The sequence below is a fragment of the Epinephelus lanceolatus genome, chromosome 4 (genome assembly GCF_041903045.1).
Source record: "Epinephelus lanceolatus isolate andai-2023 chromosome 4, ASM4190304v1, whole genome shotgun sequence".
NCBI classification, from domain to species: domain Eukaryota; kingdom Metazoa; phylum Chordata; class Actinopteri; order Perciformes; family Serranidae; genus Epinephelus; species Epinephelus lanceolatus.
Genome location: NC_135737.1, coordinates 11,426,062 through 11,432,500, shown reverse-complemented (window position 1 = coordinate 11,432,500; position 6,439 = coordinate 11,426,062). Strand labels below are relative to the sequence as shown.

General features: G+C 36.6%; 1 protein-coding gene across 4 annotated transcripts in view; it reads left to right on the top strand.

The window, feature by feature from the left end:
• rsf1a (remodeling and spacing factor 1a) overlaps positions 1 to 1,572 on the top strand; it is a 24,749-nt gene extending 23,177 nt beyond the window's left edge. For all 4 annotated transcript variants that reach the window (XM_078166906.1, XM_033632064.2, XM_033632063.2 and 1 more), the window contains exon 18: positions 1 to 1,572. This exon is cut by the window's left edge and continues 1,094 nt beyond it. The gene's annotated coding sequence lies outside the window, so the exon portion shown is untranslated.
• Positions 1,573 to 6,439: the final 4,867 nt, after the last annotated feature.

Here is a 6,439-nt window from a genome sequence, read left to right as displayed (position 1 = left end):
GGCAGCACTTCATGTTTCAATGGATGCACTCACACACAGCCAGAGGTCATTGTGATCCCTGAACTCTGGAGTTACAGACATCTCTGTGGTGGGTCCATGTGGCAGGATGATAGTTATGATAGATGAGGGTTCATCCCATTTGGGGCGGGTTGAAGTGGTCACAGGAGTCTGTTTGTAGTGTACCTCAACCTAAAGCACTTCATCATTCTCATAGCACTTAATAACCCACCGCCAAGGAGAGTGTCAGTGTTGAATCGAACACTTTGGATCCTGTGACCTGATGGTTTGAGAGACCAGACTTCCCCATAATAAAAGCACAGTTCTTACTTACCTCTACTCTTACCTGCCAGTCCGGGTTTTGAGATTTCTTAGATTTCTTCCTCCACCTGAATACAATGGTCCTCACAATAGTGTTTTCATTGCTGTGGTGCTATACTGGAAAAATAGTAGCCTAAGGGGTTAAGGGGTATATCACAACCACAACAGGGGCATATGTTGCATGTCATACCTCTCTTTCTCTCCCCATGTTTCTTGTCTCTCTCTATTAAAATAAAAGACAAAAAATAATCTAAAAAAACTGTTAACTCTAAGTTAGAGTTAAGTTTTGAAGTGCCATTTTTTTTTCAGTACACCACAAATTAAAAAAGGATTCACATCCATTGTGTTGGGGGTGGTGTCAGAAATCTCAGACAGATGAATCAAACCTGGCATAAATTAAACCAAAACTATCTGCATGGCTGGATACTATTAAAGAAATACTTTACCTACAAAATGATCATTTGTAAATCAGTCATGTTGTGTTACCTTAAATTTTGTGAGAGAAACTTTCTTGTATGCCTCCACGGCAAACGGTAAACATATTGACTTGTTGATTGATTGGGAACCACATTTAACAACAGCAAAAATGTATCAAAACATCTGTTTAAAAACTCTCACACAACTTGTGCAGTATAATCCAAATCTTATTTATCCAGTCTTATGCTCAGTACTTCCCAAATACATGGATTTTTTCTGAAACCTTACGATTCAAGACTGAACTGAAAGTGAATTTATGCTCGCTTCAAAGCCAGACTGCATTGACAAAAACAGTAATTTTACCTTGCTGAACACAGGAGCTGCTGGTCTACCACTGCCTCTGTCAGTTAGTTTGTTTGTATTGTGTGACTTTAGGGTGTTTAAGGGTTAGTTCAAATTCAGTAACTGTAACACAAACAAACTGACAGAGGCAGTGGTAGATCAGCAGCTCCTGTGTCCAGCTAGGTAAAATTACTAGCTTTGTTAATGGAGTCTGGCTTTGAAGCAAGCATAGTTAAGTTTCCCGTTCCGCTCAGTACCCCCTCCAAAAGAGCTGCCTGTCTGGGAAATAATGAGCATATGACTGGATGAATGAGACTTCGATTACACTGCGCAAATTGTGTGAGAGTTTGTAGACTGATGTTTTGATATAGTTTTGCTGTTGTTAAATGTGGACCCCAATCAATATATCAGTCAATATGTTTTTCTGTTTCTGTGGAGGCATGCGAAAAAAAAAAAAGTTTTCTCCAGGAATTCAAGGTAACACGGTATGACTAACTGATGTACAAATATTCATTCTGTGGGTGAAGTATTCCTTTAAGAAAAAATAAGTAGGTAAGAAAATGTTTTTTTTTTTTTGGTAATTTGGCTGAATCGACTCTTGAGACGAGATGCTTCTCCGTCATCCTGGGCAAATCGTGATCCAATAAAACAAATAATGTGGAGCAGCCAGTGACAGCCTTTTTACATGGATATGACAGTGATGATCAGCTCAACACGCTAACTACTGAGGTAGTTTAACTGAACCAGCTCCTCCTCCCTATTAATGGTGCGTTCAAGTGCACCTCAACAACTCGTACAGTCTACACAGTGCTTAATACCAGTGGTAAACTCCATGACACTAGAGTTTACTCTATAAATTATGTTTACCTTAAATGATGGACACTTTTTATCGGAAACACCAAACTTTCTCTGCCTGCAGCCTCTCAGCTGTGAAGACTTAACTCCCTGGTAATGTGCAATTTTCCAGATGGCTACCAAGGTGTAGATGCAGCATGTTAGTAATGAACGCTAAATACAGTGACTTAATGTTATTCAAATTGATAAGGATCACCTGAACAGATTTTGGAAAACTGACCCCCAGGCAGTTTATGATGGATTTGTTCAATTCGTGATCCTGTTAACTGCAAAGAATTCAGTAGTTATGTCCTCAGATTTAGGAATATCTGATCTATAAATATAGACTTTGAAGCATCCACACTGTCATTCAAACTTAGTTTTCCAGTTACCTAACTGGGGTTAGATCATGAAGCTCAAACTTTTGGAAGATGTAAAGAAAACCAACAGTAACATATAGAATCCTAATTCATTTGATGTTTAGAGCTGAACAAGGTTCTGTCCGACAGCCAAAGTGTTCGGTTTCAGACTGGTCACTCATTGGGTCCATATGTTCACAGGACCTTGGCTCGGTGGGTCCATGTTTGCTGTACATACTCTGCCTGTACGCTGTTCTTTGTAAGATAATAGATGTTCTGATCTCTTAGTCCTCTTGTAAAATATAGTGTTATATTTTCTATATGAAGGAGCAGAGGAGAGATGCTGCTGTGAGTGATGTGTGGATCGATAAGGTTTCAACTGCAAGTTCATCAACGGTTTGCTTGTTTTGTTTGAGATTCTGCGGCCGTTGACTGTGTGAAATAAGACCAGCGTGGAGCCCGTTCACCAGGGGAAATGTCACAGGATTGTTGCAAAGAGCTGGATACTGCTTTCTTTTAGCCCTGTGTCGTACATCTTTGAAGGTTTTCAACATTTCAGGAGGAGGGAACAAAGCTTTATTTACTGATCACACTCAAACAACTTTGTTTTCTCTATCAGTCATCTTAGCTTCTGAATAACCATCACTGAAGGGATTTACACAGTTTTATCTGGTATAATAGTGGCAGATAAATTTTAGGGTTGACTGTGGTCTCTTTGTTTGGCATAATGGAAGAATTCCTTCAGCTTCATACAGTCAAATCACTGTTTAGGCTTTAAATGACTTTTATCCTGCTGTGAGCTGTTAATGGGAAGAGGCTGGCCTGGTTTAACCCTGAATACCATGTTGCTCCCCCTAACCCTGAATTTCTAATGATTTCCCCTTTTAAATACAGAATGTTAGATTTAAAAGTTACTGATGACCGGAGGTGTGAACTCGAGTCACAATGCTTAGACTTGAGTCAGACATGAATCACAAATTTGATGACTTTAGACTCAACAAAATCAGAAAAGACTTGGAACTTTGACTTTTAACAACAACGACTCTTGATTCACATCCGATGTGCTCATGCTTTACTTTCCTTGCCTCTCTATTTTCAAAACCACCTGGTTGTCTCTCCTAATGAGCCTCACGCTGCATGAGAGTATAATATAATGAGCCCTGGTTCCAAACAGAGAACAAAGGCAATCAGCTGAAGTCACCAGAAACATTTCAACTAGTATTATATTTGAATTGGCCTTCATCCAAGTCATGGAGTTCACTTTCTTTTCAACTTTGAAGCTTTTGAGGTGCAATAAACACATTTGTTTTCAGAAAACAAAGCGCACTTCTAGCATCTTCTTAAAACTAGTCGGAAGCTTTTAATATTTCTTTATCTTAAGATGTCACAAAACAAATGACACTACTGAATAATTCATTTTAAAAACATTAACTTTTATACAGTAAAATCTTGTGTATTCTGTGCACAGTTTATGGTCACGTCGGGTGGGAAACAGTCTTTCAGGGTCAAACTTATCCAGTAAAAGAGTATTTTTTTAACATCTGTGGGGAAATGCTTCTGTCACTTGTCAGGGAACATAAAATGTAAAAAGATTTTTTTAAAGGTCGACATAAAAAAAGCAAACTCAAGATACACATACAAAGAAACTGTCAGATAAGTAGGAGGTTTATTTTTTCTGCTTTTGTTCCCTTTTAAAATTGATGTGTTTTTTTTTTAGCGAGTCGGGCACTTAATTACTGTTGCCTGTATGTACCAATCTTATAATGATGCAAAAGCTCGACAATTCATAGACGTTTACCAGTAATCTTATTTATTAGATCAAGATCTGAAACTTTAGTCAAATGTTGTTCGACAGTATCCTTTACGATAACTTTGATAAACATACTGTAATGATTAAAAAAAAAAAAAAAAAAAAAATCAAGTCTATACTTCAGATTATATCAGTGGTTTATATTTAGCTTTGGAGGCACTGAGAAAAAATCTGACAATTATCAGTTGATTTTTACATAAATGTTTGAACCTTTTGTTTAGTTTTGGTTCACAAATGCAGAATTTGTGCAGAAGAACTTCTCGGTTTGCCAAAAGCATCAAGTAAGATTTAATTGTTGAACTGATAACTGGGATTACTGGTACATACATACTGGTCCTTCTCTCACACTCAGATAATGTGGGTTCCAGGTGGCTGGACTTTACTGCTGGTTAAATTACGAAATGTTCTTTCAGGTACTTTCCTGAGGTTGTGCAGGTGTTGTGGGACTCAATTGTGAGAAAAAAAACATCAATTAGATAAAGATAAGATAAAATACCCTGAGCAGAATCTAATTAACTTGTTTACTTTTACATAACGTGTTATCTTCAAGATCCCACTGCAAATACAATGTGTCTAGATTTTAAACAGGCTGTTTTGGAAAATCCCTGTAATGCAGCAGTGCAGGGGCAGCATCCTGAGTATCAGGATAATTTTATATCATTTATGAGCTCAACTAGACTCTTAGTACTTAAAATAGATAGCAGCCCCTGCTGAGATTTTCAGTGGGACAACTCTTGAGTATTCTGTCTGTTACTCCTTATTTCTTTTTTGTCGTTATGATGGAAAATTCTCTGACACAGCATTTGGACACCAAGGAGAGTAAAACCTTCTCCAAACTCTTCAAGGCAAGATGAAGCACCCCACCTGTTTTAGTAGTATGGGGAGATTAAGGTGTGTGTTTATGCCAACACCTCTCAATCATTCCACTGAACCCAGTTTGCATCTGTTTAAGGCACTGTGGCAGAAATCTATTGGTTTTAAAATGTTCAGTCCAACTAATCTGCATTCAGACAGGCACCACTGGATGTGAATGTGGCTCCTTCCATTTCTCTGTTGTACTGTTACTGTAGTATTGCTGTAACATAAATGTTTTCTAAGTTATTAAAACCAACATCCCAGGCATCTCCTCAAACACATGTCCTGTCTGTACCTAATTTTTATTCCTGAAATCATTTGTTTATAAAAACATTTGTTCAAATCCTGAAAAGGAGGGAGAGCAGAGACATGGATTATTCTTCAGGAGAGATTTGACAGGTTTACAGACTTGCCGTGAAAACACCCTGCTGACCACCTCATTTTTTACATTTAACATTTACATACATTAAATGTATTTATCTTTAAGTAAGTATATCATTTATATATTTATTTAAGTATTTCCAGACTTCACACTTTTGTCAGTTTTAAAATCCCCCAAAAACAGATTAAAAATATATTCCAAATATTTCATCCATCATTTTCCCCTTACCATGCTTTTCCTGTTTCTTTTTATTTTTGTATTGGATTGAATTGTGCCTTTAATTTACAATATTCAACACTATGTTAAAAAGCAAAATAAAAAACTAACTTTCATTAATAAAGTTAAATTAAAAAAAGCATATAGACATAACAGCACATTACACTTTACATTAAATACTTTTGTGATAAATGTAAATAAATTAAATGTATTTCTGTAAAATGAGTCAAAGTAGGCTTCATTAATTCTATCAATATATCTATCTATAGTTATTATTCACTTGTTTGTTTATTATGTGTGTTTAATTTCTTAATTTCAATTATCACCATTATGTAGATTTTTTAAGTATTTCTAAACCTTACATTTTTGTCAGTTTTAATTTCCTTAATCAACTGATTCAAAATACATTCATTTCCCAATAGTTTATTTATTTATGAGCCTGTTTTCCCAGTACTGTTTTTGTTTTATTTTGGATTGGATTTTGTTTTTAACGTACAATATTCAATACTTCTCTTATAATAGAATGGGAAATGCAAACCAATCTTATTTAACAAACTTTAAAAAAATATACTTGTAGACGTGACAGTACATTAAATGTCGGGAAACATTTTCACAATAAAACGGGATGTAGTTACGCAAAGTGACCACAGGAGGACGCCAAATATTTACTAACTTAACTGTATGAGCGCCAAGGCGTCAAGTTAGAGATAATAATGAACCAATATCTCCGGCAAGAACATTCAAAATAAAATACTCAAATTAGGAGGAGATCTTTGTGCGCAGTGTGGATACGGGAATAGAGATGTTACGTACAAACAGACGTAACCGCACTTTCTCCGTGATGGTCACGTGACTCACCCCCCCCCCCCCCCCCCCCCATCAATACATCTTGTCGCGATATTCCAT